We start from the raw sequence: 17,799 nt of genomic DNA on the forward strand, positions 1-17,799 counted from the left end.
GTAAATGTACCTCATTTCCCAGATCAATGTGATTTAAATGTGTTTTTTTTCCACCTCTGTGCCTCCCCTTGATTAAAGCTGAAACTCGTTCTGAAATTGGCCCATTTAATTCATTTTTCCCGTTTAATTCATCCTGCGGTTTAATATCACCCAAACTTGGCAACAAAGTTTTTTTTCAAAAATGTTTTTAATGCTTCTTACAGGAGCATTTAAAAAAATGGATTTAAAATGCATATTTGTTTTGGGAGTAATGCGGATGAAATGTCAGGATGAGAGGTGAAAGTCCAGGTGCCGGGGCTGGGGATGCAGAGTTGAGTTGAGTTATGCAACAATCCAGTTATCAGCTACTGTTTCCCTTCTAGATACAGATTAACAATTTGCACCTAAATCACAGTCAATTAGAATTGATGTAAAAGTGCAGGGCTTCAGGGCTGTAAAAACAACAACACCAAAATCAGAAGGAATCGCTCAATATTTACATTTCCATTATTGCTCGTCTCCGAAGCAACTGAGTGTGTTTTGCAGATAACACGAATTCCATTCATTCCAGCCACTGCAGCCGGCGGCTCAGTTCTCACTGAAGTTTCTCTCTCTCTGCTCGGCCGCTCATTGCCCAGGTACCTGCCGTACCGGCCGCTGCTGCTGGGTGGCGCTGTTTCCACACGGCTCCAGCCCATCAACAAGCCGGCCAGGCAGCTCTGGCCAGGCAGGAACCCTGCCCTTCTCCCTGTCACTGCACTGACAGCCCCCACTGTAACACTCTGATATACCCCTCACTGTACACACCCTGATATACCCCACACTGTAACACTCCCTGATACACCCCTCACTGTAACACTCCCTGATATACCCCACACCCTCACTAACACTCTCTGATAAACCCCACACCCCTCACTGTAACACTCTCTGATATACCCCACACCCTCACTGTAACACTCTCTGATATACCCCACACCCTCACTGTAAGACTCTCTGATATACCCCACACCCTCACTGTAACACTCTATGATATACCCCACACTCTCACTGTAACGCTCTCTGATATACCCCACACCCTCACTGTAACACTCTCTGATATACCCCACACCCTCACTGTAACACTCTGATATACCCCACACCCTCACTGTAACACTCTCTGATATACCCCTCACTGTAACACTCTCTAATATACCCCACACCCTCACTGTAACACTCTCTGATATACCCCACACCCTCACTGTAACACTCTCTGATATACCACACCCTCACTGTAACACTCTCTGATATACCCCACACCCTCACTGTAACACTCTCTGATATACCCCACACCCTCACTGTAACACTCTCTGATATACCACACCCTCACTGTAACACTCTCTAATATACCCCACACCCTCACTGTAACACTCTCTGATATACCCCACACCCTCACTGTAACACTCTCTGATATACCCCACACTCCTCACTGTAACACTCTCTAATATACCCCACACCCTCACTGTAACACTCTCTGATATACCACACACCCTCACTAACACTCCCTGATATACCCCACACCATCACTGTAACACTCTCTGATATACCCCACACCCCTCACTGTAACACACTCTGATATACCCCACACCCTCACTGTAACACTCTCTGATATACCCCACACCCTCACTGTAACACTCTCTGATATACCCCACACCCTCACTGTAACACTCTCTGATATACCCCACACCCTCACTAACACTCCCTGATATACCCCACACCATCACTGTAACACTCTCTGATATACCCCACACCCCTCACTGTAACACACTCTGATATACCCCACACCCTCACTGTAACACTCTCTGATATGCCCCACACCTCTCACTGTAACACTCTCTGATATACCCCACACCCTCACTGTAACACTCTCTGATATGCCCCACACCTCTCACTGTAACACTCTCTGATATACCCCACACCCTCACTGTAACACTCTCTGATATACCCCACACCTCTCACTGTAACACTCTCTGATATACCCCACACCCTCACTGTAACACTCTCTGATATACCCCACACCTCTCACTGTAACATTCTCTGATATACCCCACACCTCTCACTGTAACATTCTCTGATATACCCCACACCTCTCACTGTAACACTCTCTGATATACCCCACACCTCTCACTGTAACACTCTCTGATATACCCCACACCCTCACTGTAACACTCTCTGATATACCCCACACCCTCACTGTAACACTCTCTGATATACCCCACACCTCTCACTGTAACACTCTCTGATATACCCCACACTCTCACTGTAACACTCTCTGATATACCCCACACCTCTCACTGTAACATTCTCTGATATACCCCACACCCTCACTGTAACACTCTCTGATATACCCCACACCCTCACTGTAACACTCTCTGATATACCCCACTCCCCTCACTGTAACACTCTCTGATATACCCCACGCCCTCACTGTAACACTCCCTGATATACCCCACACCCTCACTGTAATACTCTCTGATATACCCCACTCCCCTCACTGTAACACTCTCTGATATACCCCACACCCTCACTGTAAAACTCTGATATACCCCACACCCCTCACTGTAACACTCTCTGATATACCCCACACCCTCACTGTAACACTCTCTGATATACCCCACACCCCTCACTGTAACACTCTCTGATATACCCCACGCCCTCACTGTAACACTCCCTGATATACCCCACACCCTCACTGTAACACTCTCTGATATACCCCACTCCCCTCACTGTAACACTCTCTGATATACCCCACACCCTCACTGTAACACTCTGATATACCCCACACCCTCACTGTAACACTCTCTGATATACCCCACACCCTCACTGTAACACTCTCTGATATACCCCACACCCCTCACTGTAACACTCTCTGATATACCCCACACCCTCACTGTAACACTCTCTGATATACCCCACACCCTCACTGTAACACTCTCTGATATACCCCACACCCCTCACTGTAACACTCCCTGATATACCCCACACCCTCACTGTAACACTCTCTGATATACCCCACACCCTCACTGTAACACTCTCTGATATACCCCACACTCCTCACTGTAACACTCTCTAATATACCCCACACCCTCACTGTAACACTCTCTGATATACCACACACCCTCACTAACACTCCCTGATATACCCCACACCATCACTGTAACACTCTCTGATATACCCCACACCCCTCACTGTAACACACTCTGATATACCCCACACCCTCACTGTAACACTCTCTGATATACCCCACACCCTCACTGTAACACTCTCTGATATACCCCACACCCTCACTGTAACACTCTCTGATATACCCCACACCCTCACTAACACTCCCTGATATACCCCACACCATCACTGTAACACTCTCTGATATACCCCACACCCCTCACTGTAACACACTCTGATATACCCCACACCCTCACTGTAACACTCTCTGATATGCCCCACACCTCTCACTGTAACACTCTCTGATATACCCCACACCCTCACTGTAACACTCTCTGATATGCCCCACACCTCTCACTGTAACACTCTCTGATATACCCCACACCCTCACTGTAACACTCTCTGATATACCCCACACCTCTCACTGTAACACTCTCTGATATACCCCACACCCTCACTGTAACACTCTCTGATATACCCCACACCTCTCACTGTAACATTCTCTGATATACCCCACACCTCTCACTGTAACATTCTCTGATATACCCCACACCTCTCACTGTAACACTCTCTGATATACCCCACACCTCTCACTGTAACACTCTCTGATATACCCCACACCCTCACTGTAACACTCTCTGATATACCCCACACCCTCACTGTAACACTCTCTGATATACCCCACACCTCTCACTGTAACACTCTCTGATATACCCCACACTCTCACTGTAACACTCTCTGATATACCCCACACCTCTCACTGTAACATTCTCTGATATACCCCACACCCTCACTGTAACACTCTCTGATATACCCCACACCCTCACTGTAACACTCTCTGATATACCCCACTCCCCTCACTGTAACACTCTCTGATATACCCCACGCCCTCACTGTAACACTCCCTGATATACCCCACACCCTCACTGTAAAACTCTCTGATATACCCCACACCCTCACTGTAAAACTCTGATATACCCCACACCCCTCACTGTAACACTCTCTGATATACCCCACACCCTCACTGTAACACTCTCTGATATACCCCACACCCCTCACTGTAACACTCTCTGATATACCCCACGCCCTCACTGTAACACTCCCTGATATACCCCACACCCTCACTGTAACACTCTCTGATATACCCCACTCCCCTCACTGTAACACTCTCTGATATACCCCACACCCTCACTGTAACACTCTGATATACCCCACACCCTCACTGTAACACTCTCTGATATACCCCACACCCTCACTGTAACACTCTCTGATATACCCCACACCCCTCACTGTAACACTCTCTGATATACCCCACACCCTCACTGTAACACTCTCTGATATACCCCACACCCTCACTGTAACACTCTCTGATATACCCCACACCCCTCACTGTAACACTCCCTGATATACCCCACACCCTCACTGTAACACTCTCTGATATACCCCACACCCCTCACTGTAACACTCCCTGATATACCCCACACCCTCACTCTAACACTCTCTGATATACCCCACACCCTCACTGTAACACTCTCTGATATACCCCACACCCTCACTGTAACACTCTCTGATATACCCAGCACCCTCACTGTAACACTCTCTGATATACCCCACACCCTCACTGTAACACTCTCTGATATACCCCACACCCCCACTGTAACACCCTCTGATATACCCCACACCCTCACTGTAACACTCTCTGATATACCCCACTCCCCTCACTGTAACACTCTCTGATATACCCCACACCCCTCACTGTAACACTCTCTGATATACCCCACACCCTCACTGTAACACTCTCTGATATACCCCACACCCTCACTGTAACACTCTCTGATATACCCCACACCCTCACTCTAACACTCTATGATATACCCCACATCCTCACTGTAACACTCTCTGATATACCCCACACCCCTCACTGTAACTCTCTGATATACCCCACACCCTCACTGTAACACTCTCTGATATACCCCACACCCTCACTGTAACACTCTCTGATATACCCCACACACCTCACTGTAACACTCTCTGATATACCCCACACCCCTCACTGTAACACTCTCTGATATACCCCACACCCTCACTGTAACACTCTCTGATATACCCCACACCCTCACTGTAACACTCTCTGATATACCCCACACCCTCACTGTAACACTCTCTGATATACCCCACACCCTCACTGTAACACTCTCTGATATACCCCACACCCTCACTGTAACACTCTCTGATATACCCCACACCTCTCACTGTAACATTCTCTGATATACCCCACACCCTCACTGTAACACTCTCTGATATACCCCACACCCTCACTGTAACACTCTCTGATATACCCCACACCCTCACTGTAACACTCTCTGATATACCCCTCACTGTAACACTCTCTGATATACCCCACACCCTCACTGTAACACTCTCTGATATACCCCACACCTCTCACTGTAACATTCTCTGATATACCCCACACCCTCACTGTAACACTCTCTGATATACCCCTCACTGTAACACTCTCTGATATACCCCACACCCTCACTGTAACACTCTCTGATATACCACACACCCTCACTGTAACACTCTCTGATATACCCCACACCCTCACTGTAACACTCTCTGATATACCCCACATCTCTCACTGTAACACTCTCTGATATACCCCACACCCTCACTGTAACACTCTCTGATATACCGCACTCCCCTCACTGTAACACTCTCTGATATACCCCACACCCCTCACTGTAACACTCTCTGATATACCCCACACCCTCACTGTAACACTCTCTGATATACCCCACACCTCTCACTGTAACACTCTCTGATATACCCCACACCCCTCACTGTAACACTCTCTGATATACCCCACACCCCTCACTGTAACACTCTCTGATATACTCCACACCCTCACTAACACTCACTGATATACCCCACACCATCACTGTAACACTCACTGATATACCCCACACCCTCACTGTAACACTCTCTGATATACCCCACACCCCTCACTGTAACACTCTCTGATATCCCCCACACCCCTCACTGTAACACTCTCTGATATACCCCACACCATCACTGTAACACTCACTGATATACCCCACACCCTCACAGTAACACTCTCTGATATACCCCACACCATCACTGTAACACTCTCTGATATACCCCACACCCTCACTGTAACACTCTCTGATATACCCCACTCCCCTCACTGTAACACTCTCTGATATACCCCACACCCCTCACTGTAACACTCTCTGCTGTACCCCACACCCTCACTGTAACACTCTCTGATATACCCCACACCCTCACTGTAACACTCTCTGATATACCCCACACCCCTCACTGTAACACTCTCTGATATACCCCACACCCCTCACTGTAACACTCTCTGATATACCCCACACCCCTCACTGTAACACTCTCTGATATACCCCACACCCTCACTGTAACACTCTCTGATATACCCCACACCCTCACTGTAACACTCTCTGATATACCCCACACCCCTCACTGTAACACTCTCTGATATACCCCACACCCTCACTGTAACACTCTCTGATATACCCCACACCCTCACTGTAACACTCTCTGATATACCCCACACCTCTCACTGTAACACTCTCTGATATACCCCACACCCCTCACTGTAACATTCTCTGATATACCCCACACCCCTCACTGTAACACTCTCTGATATACCCCACACCCTCACTGTAACACTCCCTGATATACCCCACACCCTCACTGTAACACTCTCTGATATACCCCAGACCCTCACTGTAACACTCCCTGATATACCCCACACCCCTCACTGTAACACACTCTGATATACCCCACACCCTCACTGTAACACTCTCTGATATACCCCACACCCTCACTGTAACACTCTCTGATATACCCCACACCCTCACTGTAACACTCTCTGATATACCCCACACCCTCACTGTAACACTCTCTGATATACCCCACACCCTCACTGTAACACTCTCTGATATACCCCACACCATCACTGTAACACTCTCTGATATACCCCACACCCTCACTGTTACACTCTCTGATATACCCCACTCCCCTCACTGTAACACTCTCTGATATACCCCACACCCTCACTGTAACACTCTCTGATATACCCCACACCATCACTGTAACACTCTCTGATATACCCCACACCCTCACTGTTACACTCTCTGATATACCCCACTCCCCTCACTGTAACACTCTCTGATATACCCCACACCCTCACTGTAACACTCTCTGATATACCCCACACCCCTCACTGTAACACTCTCTGATATACCCCACACCCCTCACTGTAACACTCTCTGATATACCCCCACACCCCTCACTGTAACACTCTCTGATATACCCCACACCCTCACTGTAACACTCTCTGATATACCCCACACCCTCACTGTAAGTCTCTGATATACCCCACACCCTCACTGTAACACACTCTGATATACCCCACACCCTCACTGTAACACTCTCTGATATACCCCACACCCTCACTGTAACACTCTCTGATATACCCCACACCCTCACTGTAACACACTCTGATATACCCCACACCCCTCACTGTAACACTCTCTGATATACCCCACACCCTCACTGTAACACTCTCTGATATACCCCACACCCCTCACTGTAACACACTCTGATATACCCCACACCCTCACTGTAACACTCTCTGATATACCCCACCCCCTCACTGTAACACTCCCTGATATACCCCACACCCTCACTGTAACACTCTCTGATATACCCCACACCCTCACTGTAACACTCTCTGATATACCCCACACCCTCACTGTAACACTCTCTGATATACCCCACACCCCTCACTGTAACACTCTCTGATATACCCCACACCCCTCACTGTAACACTCCCTGATATATCCCACACCCTCACTGTAACACTCCCTGATATACCCCACACCCCTCACTGTCACACTCTCTGATATACCCCACACCCTCACTGTAACACTCTCTGATATACCCCACACCCCTCACTGTAACACTCTCTGATATACCCCACACCATCACTATAACACTCCCTGATATACCCCACACCCCTCACTGTCACACTCTCTGATATACCCCACACCCTCACTGTCACACTCTCTGATATACCCCACACCCCTCACTGTAACACTCTCTGATATACCCCACACCCCTCACTGTAACACTCTCTGATATACCCCACACCATCACTATAACACTCCCTGATATACCCCACACCCCTCACTGTCACACTCTCTGATATACCCCACACCCTCACTGTAACACTCTCTGATATACCTCACACCCCTCACTGTAACACTCTCTGATATACCCCACACCATCACTATAACACTCCCTGATATACCCCACACCCTCACTGTAACACTCTCTGATATACCCCACACCCTCACTGTAACACTCTCTGATATACCCCCACACCCCTCACTGTAACACTCTCTGATATACCCCACACCCCTCACTGTAACACTCTCTGATATACCCCACACCCTCACTGTAACACTCTCTGATATACCCCACACCCTCACTGTAACACTCCCTGATACACCCCACACCCTCACTGTAACACTCTGATATACCTCACACCCTCACTGTAACACTCTCTGATATACCCCACACCCTCACTGTAACACTCTCTGATATACCCCCACACCCCTCACTGTAACACTCCCTGATATACCCCACACCATCACTGTAACACTCTCTGATATACCCCACACCCTCACTGTAACACTCTCTGATATACCCCACACCCCTCACTGTAACACTCTCTGATATACCTCACACCCTCACTGTAACACTCTCTGATATACCCCACACCCCTCACTGTAACACTCTCTGATATACCCCACACCCTCACTGTAGCACTCTCTGATATACCCCACACCCCTCACTGTAACACTCTCTGATATACCTCACACCCTCACTGTAACACTCTCTGATATACCCCACACCCCTCACTGTAACACTCAATACAATACAATACAATACAAATCGCTTTATTGGCATGATAAGGTACATCTTATGTTGCCAAAGCATCAAAATACATTTATGGTTGAACACATAAACGCGGTTCCATTCATACAGTGTATAAACAGGTATATCCCTGAGTTTATAAATATATTTTCGCCTTGTTTATATATACTCTTGTCTTAGTTTACTGGTTGTCCCTCTGTTCATGGCAAGCTGTAACATAGTGTGCCGCCAGTGTTACACAGCTTCTCTCCTCCCCCAGTAGGAATGGGAGTTTTTGGTTGTCAGTCAGATTTCTGAATTCAGGGCATATTTGTGAGAATTTTTGATAGAAATTCTCTCTGATGGCCTGATATTTTCCACAGGCTGTGAGGAAGTGCATCTCTGTCTCAACTACTCCCTGACTGCAGTGAGAGCATATCCTGTCTTCTCTTGGCAGCCTGGTCTGCCTGTGTCTGCCTTTTTCGATCGCTAGGCTATGTTCGCTAAGTCTGTACCTTGTCAAGGTTCTTCTCAGTTTGTTATCCTTTACCATGGTCAGGTAATCAGCTATGTTGTATTGTCTGTTTAGGGCCAAGTAGCAATTGAGTTTGCTTTGGGTTTTTGTTGTTTCTGCCCAATATTCTCTGATATACCCCACACCCTCACTGTAACACTCTCTGATATACCCCCACACCCCTCACTGTAACACTCTCTGATATACCCCGCACCCCTCACTGTAACACTCTCTGATATACCCCACACCCTCACTGTAACACTCTCTGATATACCCCACACCCTCACTGTAACACTCTCTGATATACCCCACACCCTCACTGTAACACTCTCTGATATACCCCACACCCTCACTGTAACACTCCCTGATATACCCCACACCCTCACTGTAACACTCTCTGATATACCCCACACCCTCACTGTAACACTCTCTGATATACCCCACACCCTCACTGTAACACTCCCTGATATACCCCACACCCTCACTGTAACACTCTCTGATATACCCCACACCCCTCACTGTAACACTCTCTGATATACCCCGCACCCCTCACTGTAATACTCTCTGATATACCCCACACCCTCACTGTAACACTCTCTGATATACCCCACACCTCTCACTGTAACACTCTCTGATATACCCCACACCCTCACTGTAACACTCCCTGATATACCCCACACCCTCACTGTAACACTCCCTGATATACCCCACACCCTCACTGTAACACTCTCTGATATACCCCACACCCCTCACTGTAACACTCTCTGATATACCCCACACCCTCACTGTAACACTCTCTGATATACCCCACACCCTCACTGTAACACTCTCTGATATACCCCACACCCTCACTGTAACACTCTCTGATATACCCCACACCTCTCACTGTAACACTCTCTGATATACCCCACACCCTCACTGTAACACTCTCTGCTATACCCTACACCCTCACTGTAACACTCTCTGATATACCCTACACCCTCACTGTAACACTCTCTGATATACCCCGCACTCCTCACTGTAACACTCTCTGATATAGAAACATAGAAGATAGGAGCAGGAGTAGGCCATTCGGCCCCTCGAGCCTGCTCCGCCAATCAATGAGGTCATGGCTGATCATCCAAATTCAGTACCCTGTTCCTGCTTTCTCCCCATATCCCTTGATCCCTTTAGCCTTAAGAAATATATCTAACTCCTTCTTGAATATATTTAATGAATTGGCCTGCACTGCCTTCTGTGGTAGAGAATTCCACAGGTTCACCACTCTCTGGGTGAAGAAATTCCTCCTCATCGCTGTCCTAAATGGCTTACCCCTTATCCTTCGACTGTGACCCCTGGTTCTGGACTCCCCCGCCATCGGGAACATCCTTCCTGCATCTAGTCTGTCTAGTCCTGTTAGAATTTTATAAGTTTCAATGAGATCCCCTCTCATTCTTCTAAACTCCAGCGAGTATAAGCCCAATCGACCCAATCTCTCCTCATACGTCATTCCTGCCATCCCAGGTATCAGTCTGGTGAATCTTTGCTGCACTCCCTCCATGGCAAGAACATCCTTCCTCAGATAAGGCGACCAAAACTGCACACAATACTCAAGGTGTGGTCTCACCAAGGCCCTGTACAACTGCAGCAAGACATCCTTGTTCCTGTACTCGAACCCTCTCATTATGAAGGCCAACATACCATTTGCCTTCTTAACTACTTGCTGCACCTGCATGCTTACCTTCAGCGACTGGTGCACAAGGACACCCAGGTCTCGTTGCACTTCCCCTTCTCCCAATCTATTGCCGTTCAGATAATAATCTGCCTTCCTGCTTTTGCCACCAAAGTGGATAACCTTGCATTTATACTGCATCTGCCATGCTTCTGCCCAATCAGCCAACCTGTCCAAATCATACTGGAGATTCTCGGCATCCTCCTCACAGCATACACCCACCCAGCTTTGCATCGTCTGCAAACTTGGAGATATTACATCTAGTTCCCTCGTCTAGATCATTTATATACATTGTGAATAGCTGGGGTCCTAGGAACGATCCCTGCGGTACCCCACTCATCACTGCCTGCCACTCGGAAAAAGAACCATTTATTCCAACTCTTTGCTTCCTGTCTGCCAACCAGTTCTCTATCCAATTCAGTACTTTGCCCCCAATCCCATGTGCCTTAACTTGTATGCTAATCTCTTATGCGGGACCTTATCGAAAGCCTTCTGAAAGTCCAAATACACCACATCCACTGGTTCTCCCTTATCTATTCGACCAGTTACGTCCTCAAAAAATTCCAATATACCCCACACCCTCACTGTATCACTCTCTGATATACCCCACACCCTCACTGTAACACTCTCTGATATACCCCACACCCTCACTGTAACACTCTCTGATATACCCCACACTCCTCACTGTAACACTCCCTGATATACCCCACACCCTCACTGTAACACTCTCTGATATACCCCACACTCCTCACTGTAACACTCCCTGATATACCCCACACCATCACTGTAACACTCTCTGATATACCCCACACCCTCACTGTAACACTCCCTGATATACCCCACACCATCACTGTGACACTCTCTGATATACCCCTCTTCTTCTTCTTAGGCAGTCCCTCGGAACCGAGGATGACTTGCTTCCACATTAAAAATGAGTTCGCAGGTGACGGATGAGTCCAATGCGGGACCTACAGTCTCTGTCACAGGTGGGGCAGATGGTGGTTCAAGGGGCGGGTGGGTGGGGTGCTTGGGTTGATGTGCGCTCCTTGCACTGCTTGCGCTTGGCTTCCGCTTGCTCCCGGTGAAGAGACTCGAGGTGTTCGGCGCCTTCCCGGATGCTTCTCCTCCACTTTGTGCGGTCTTGGGCTAGGGATTCCCAGGTGTCGATGGGGATGTTACACTTTTTCAAGGAGGCTTTGAGGGTGTCCTTGAAGCATTTCCTCTGCACACCTGGGGCTCTCTTGCCACACCGGAGCTCCGAGTAGAGCGCTTGTTTTGGGAGTCTCGTATCAGGCATGCGGACAATGTGACCCGTCCATCGGAGCTGATTGAGCGTGGTCAAAGCTTCGATGCTGGGGATGTTGGCCTGAGCAAGAACACACCATCACAGTAACACTCTCTGATATACCCCACACCCTCACTGTAACACTCTCTGATATACCCCACATCCTCACTGTAACACTCCCTGATATACCCCACACCCTCACTGTAACACTCTCTGCTATACCCCACACCCTCACTGTAACACTCTCTGATATACCCCACACCCTCACTGTAACACTCTCCAATATACCTCACACCCTCACTGTAACACTCTCTGATATACCCCACACCCTCACTGTAACACTCTCTGATATACCCCACACCCTCACTGTAACACTCTCTGATATACCCCACACCCTCACTGTAACACTCTCTGATATACCCACACCCCTCACTGTAACACTCTCCAATATACCTCACACCCTCACTGTAACACTCTCTGATATACCCCACACCCTCACGGTAACACTCTCTGATATACCCCACACCCTCACTGTAACACTCTCTGATATACCCCACACCCTCACGGTAACACTCTCTGATATACCCCACACCCCTCACTGTAACTCTCTCTGATATACCCCACACCCTCACTGTAACACTCTCTGATATACCCCACACCCTCACTGTAACACTCTCTGATATACCTCACACCCTCACTGTAACACTCTCTGATATATCTCACACCCCTCACTGTAACACTCTCTGATATACCCCACACCCTCACTGTAACACTCTCTGATATACCCCACACCCTCACTGTAACACTCTCTGATATACCCCACACCCTCTCTGTAACACTCTCTGATATACCCCACACTCTCACTGTAACACTCTCTGATATACCCCACACCCTCACTGTAACACTCTCTGATATACCCCACACCCTCTCTGTAACACTCTCTGATATACCCCACACTCTCACTGTAACACTCTCTGATAAACCCCACACCCTCACTGTAACACTCTCTGATTAACCCCACACCCTCACTGTAACACTCTCTGATATACCCCACACCCTCACTGTAACACTCTCTGATATACCCCATCCCCTCACTGTAACACTCTCTGATATACCCCACACCCCTCACTGTAACACTCTCTGATATACCCCACACCCTCACTGTAACACTCTCTGATATACCCCACACCCTCACTGTAACTCTCTGATATACCCCACACCCTCACTGTAACACTCTCTGATATACCCCACACCCTCACTGTAACACTCTCTGATATACCCCACACCCTCACTGTAACTCTCTGATATACCCCACACCCTCACTGTAACACTCTCTGATATACCCCACACCCTCACTGTAACACTCTCTGATAAACCCCACACCCTCACTGTACCACTCTCTGATATACCCCACACCCTCACTGTAACACTCTGATATACTCCACACCCCTCTCTGTAACACTCTCTGATATACCCCACACCCCTCACTGTAACACTCTCTGATATACCCCACATCCTCACTGTAACACTCTCTGATATACCACACACCATCACTGTAACACTCTCTGATATACCCCACACCCTGACTGTAACACTCTCTGATATACCCCACATCTCTCACTGTAACACTCTCTGATATACCTCACACCCCTCACTGTAACACTCTCTGATATACCCCACACTGTAACACTCTCTGATATACCCCACATCTCTCACTGTAACACTCTCTGATATACCCCACACCCTCACTGTAACACTCTCTGATATACCCCACACCCTCACTGTAACACTCTGATATACTCCACACCCCTCTCTGTAACACTCTCTGATATACCCCACACCCCTCACTGTAACACTCTCTGATATACCCCACACCCACACTGTAACACTCTCTGATATACCCCACACCCTCACTGTAACACTCTCTGATATACCCCACATCTCTCACTGTAACACTCTCTGATATACCTCACACCCCTCACTGTAACACTCTCTGATATACCCCACACTGTAACACTCTCTGATATACCCCACATCTCTCACTGTAACACTCTCTGATATACCCCACACCCCTCACTGTAACACTCTCTGATATACCCCACACCATCACTGTAACGCTCTATGATATACCCCACATCTCTCACTGTAACACTCTCTGATATACCCCACACCCTCACTGTAACACTCTCTGATATACCCCACACCATCACTGTAACACTCTCTGATATACCCCACACCATCACTGTAACACTCTCTGATATACCCCACACCATCACTGTAACACTCTCTGATATACCCCACACCCTCACTGTAACACTCTATGATATCCTTCTCACGAGCACTTGATTCAGGAACCGTTGCTTTAGATTGGAAAATTGCACATATCACTTTGCTATTTAAGAATGGCGAGAGAGGGAAACCAGGGAATTATAGACCAGTTAGCCTAATATCTGTTGTCAGGAAATTGCTAGAGTCTATAATTAAGGATAGTGTGACTGAACACCTCAAAAATGTTTAGTTGATCAGTTGATTACAGTGAGAATGATGGATTTGTGAAAGGTAGGTCATGCCTGACAAACCTGATTGAATTTTTTGAGGAGGTGACTAAAGTAGTGGACAGGGGAATGTGTATGGATGTTATTTATATGGACTTCCAGAAGGCATTCGATAAAGTCCCACAGAAGAGACTGTTAATTAACTAAGGTAGATGGAATTGAGGGCAAATTATTGACCTGGTTAGGAAATTGGCTGAGCGGCAGGAGACAGAGAGTAGGGATAATGGGTAGATACTCAAATTGGCAGGATGTGACTAGTGGTGTCCCGCAGGGATCTGTGTTGGGGCCTCAACTATTCACAGTGTTTATTAACAACTTAGATAATGGTGTAGAAAGTCATGTATCCAAATTTGCCAATGACACAAAGATAGACGGCAATGTAGATAAAAGCATAAAATTACAAAGGGATACCGACAGATTAAGTGAATGGGCAAAACTGTGGCAAATGGATTTCAATGTCGGCAATTGTGAGGTCATCCACTTCAGACCTAAAAAGGATAGAACAGGGTACTTTCTAAATGGTGGAAAGCTAAAAACAGTGGAGGGCCAAAGAGACTTAGGGGTCCAGGTGCATAGACCATTAAAATGTCATAAACAGGTACAGAAAATAATCCAAAAGGCTAATGGGTGCTGGCCTTTATATCTAGAGGACTAGAATACAAGGGGGTAGAAGTTATGCTGCAGCTGTACAAAACCCTGGATAGACCACAGCTGGAGCACTGTGAGCAGTTCTGGGCACCACACCTTAGGAAGGATATATTGGCCTTGGAGGGAGTGCAGCGTAGGTTTACCAGAATGATACCCGGACTTCAAGGGTTAAGTTACGAGGAGAGATTACACAAATTAGGGTTGTATTCCCTAGAATTTAGAAGGTTAAGGGGTGATCTGATCGAAGTTTTCAAGATATGAATGGGAACTGATAGGGTAGATAGAGAGAAACTATTTCCGCTGGTTGGGGATTCTAAGACTAGGGAGCATAGTCTAAAAATTAGAGCCAGACCTTTCAGGAGTGAAATTAGGAAACACTTCTACACATAAAGGATGGTAGAAGTTTGGAACTCTCTTCTGCTAATGGCAATTGATGCTCGATCAATTGTTGATTTTAAATCGGAGATTGATAGCTTTTTGTTAACCAAAGGTATTAAGGGATGTGGGCCAAAGGCGGGCATATGGAGTTAGGTCACAGATCAGCCATGATCTCATTGAATGGCGGAGCAGGCTCGAGGGGCTCAATGGCCTACTCCTGTTCCTATGTTCCTAACACGCTCCGATATACTCCATCCTTCACACTGTAACACGCTCATATACCCCATCCTTCATACTGTAACACTCTCGAATATACCCCATTCTCCTCACTGTAACACTCTCTGATATAACCCATCAATCTCACTGGAATACTGTATTACTGTAAGACTGGAGGGGGTTACAGAGATAGGGAGGGGTGAGACCATGAAACAAGAGAGAGAGAGAAGGATCTTATCTACACTGGGCAGTGGGCAAAGCTCTGAACACCAGGAGTGAGATTTCTGAACAGAAAGAAGGTGAGACAGATCAGGAACCCACTGATACACACAGTGGTGCGTGTGGTGGAGGGGGAGCGGGGAGCGGTGGTATGTGGCATTGCTCTGGTCACCGTGAGGGTAAATGTTATTTTGCGCCTCTCCTGGAGACCGCACGGGAGCGCTACTGTAACATGTTACACTCCCACCTGCGGTTTTCCATCTGTTAAGCTGAATGGCCGGAAAATCGGTGACCGGACTTCCGCAGTTTTGGACATAGGAATGTCACATTCCAGGAGCAGCAGATCAACATTTTAACCCTCTATGTATAGTGATGCAGCCCCATTGTAAACATTTTCCTTCTAAGTGAATACACGTCAGTACACGTGGCAACCAGAGGAATTCTCCCCCTTCCAGGGAGCTGCCTTTATTCCCACGAGTGAGAGACTGCTGACCTCCAGCTCCAAGACGTGATCCATCCATTCGCTATTATTCCTGCCCTGAACCTCTACTCCCTGATCAATCGGGAATTGATCCGGTTCCTTTTTTGAATGACCGCTCCTGCAGAATGAGTGCTTACCAGCTCCACAAGTCAATGGGTCTGACTGGGAGGACAGAGCGATGGCCTTCGCCTAAGCCAAGGTGTCTTGGGCATGCACTGTGGATGGATGATACCTGGCTGGGGACACATGTCTTCTCCGTGGCCTGAAAAGACATTTGAAGAAAATTGCTGTCAGTTCGGAGAATCCCTGAATAGTGACAGAAGAGAGGGCTGGGTGTGAGAGTTGGCACTGTGAGGCCAGACTGCTGTAGAAAATAATTCTGCAAACCTTCATTTTGCACGGTGGCATAGTGGTTAGCACTGTTGCCTCACAGCGCCAGGGACCTGGGTTCGAATCCAGCCTCGGGTGACTGTCTGTGTGGAGTTTGCACATTCTCCCCGTGTTTGCGTGGGTTTTCTCCGGGTGCTCCGGTTTCCTCCCACAGTCCAAAGATGTGCGGGTTAGGTTGATTGGCTATGATAAATTAACCCTTAGTGTTCGGGGGATTAAATACGTGGGGTTACAGGGATAGAGTGGGATATGTGT

This window comes from Somniosus microcephalus, chromosome 23 (assembly GCF_052327205.1).
Source record: "Somniosus microcephalus isolate GS21.2 chromosome 23, FLI_Smic_1.0, whole genome shotgun sequence".
Lineage (NCBI taxonomy): Eukaryota > Metazoa > Chordata > Chondrichthyes > Squaliformes > Somniosidae > Somniosus > Somniosus microcephalus.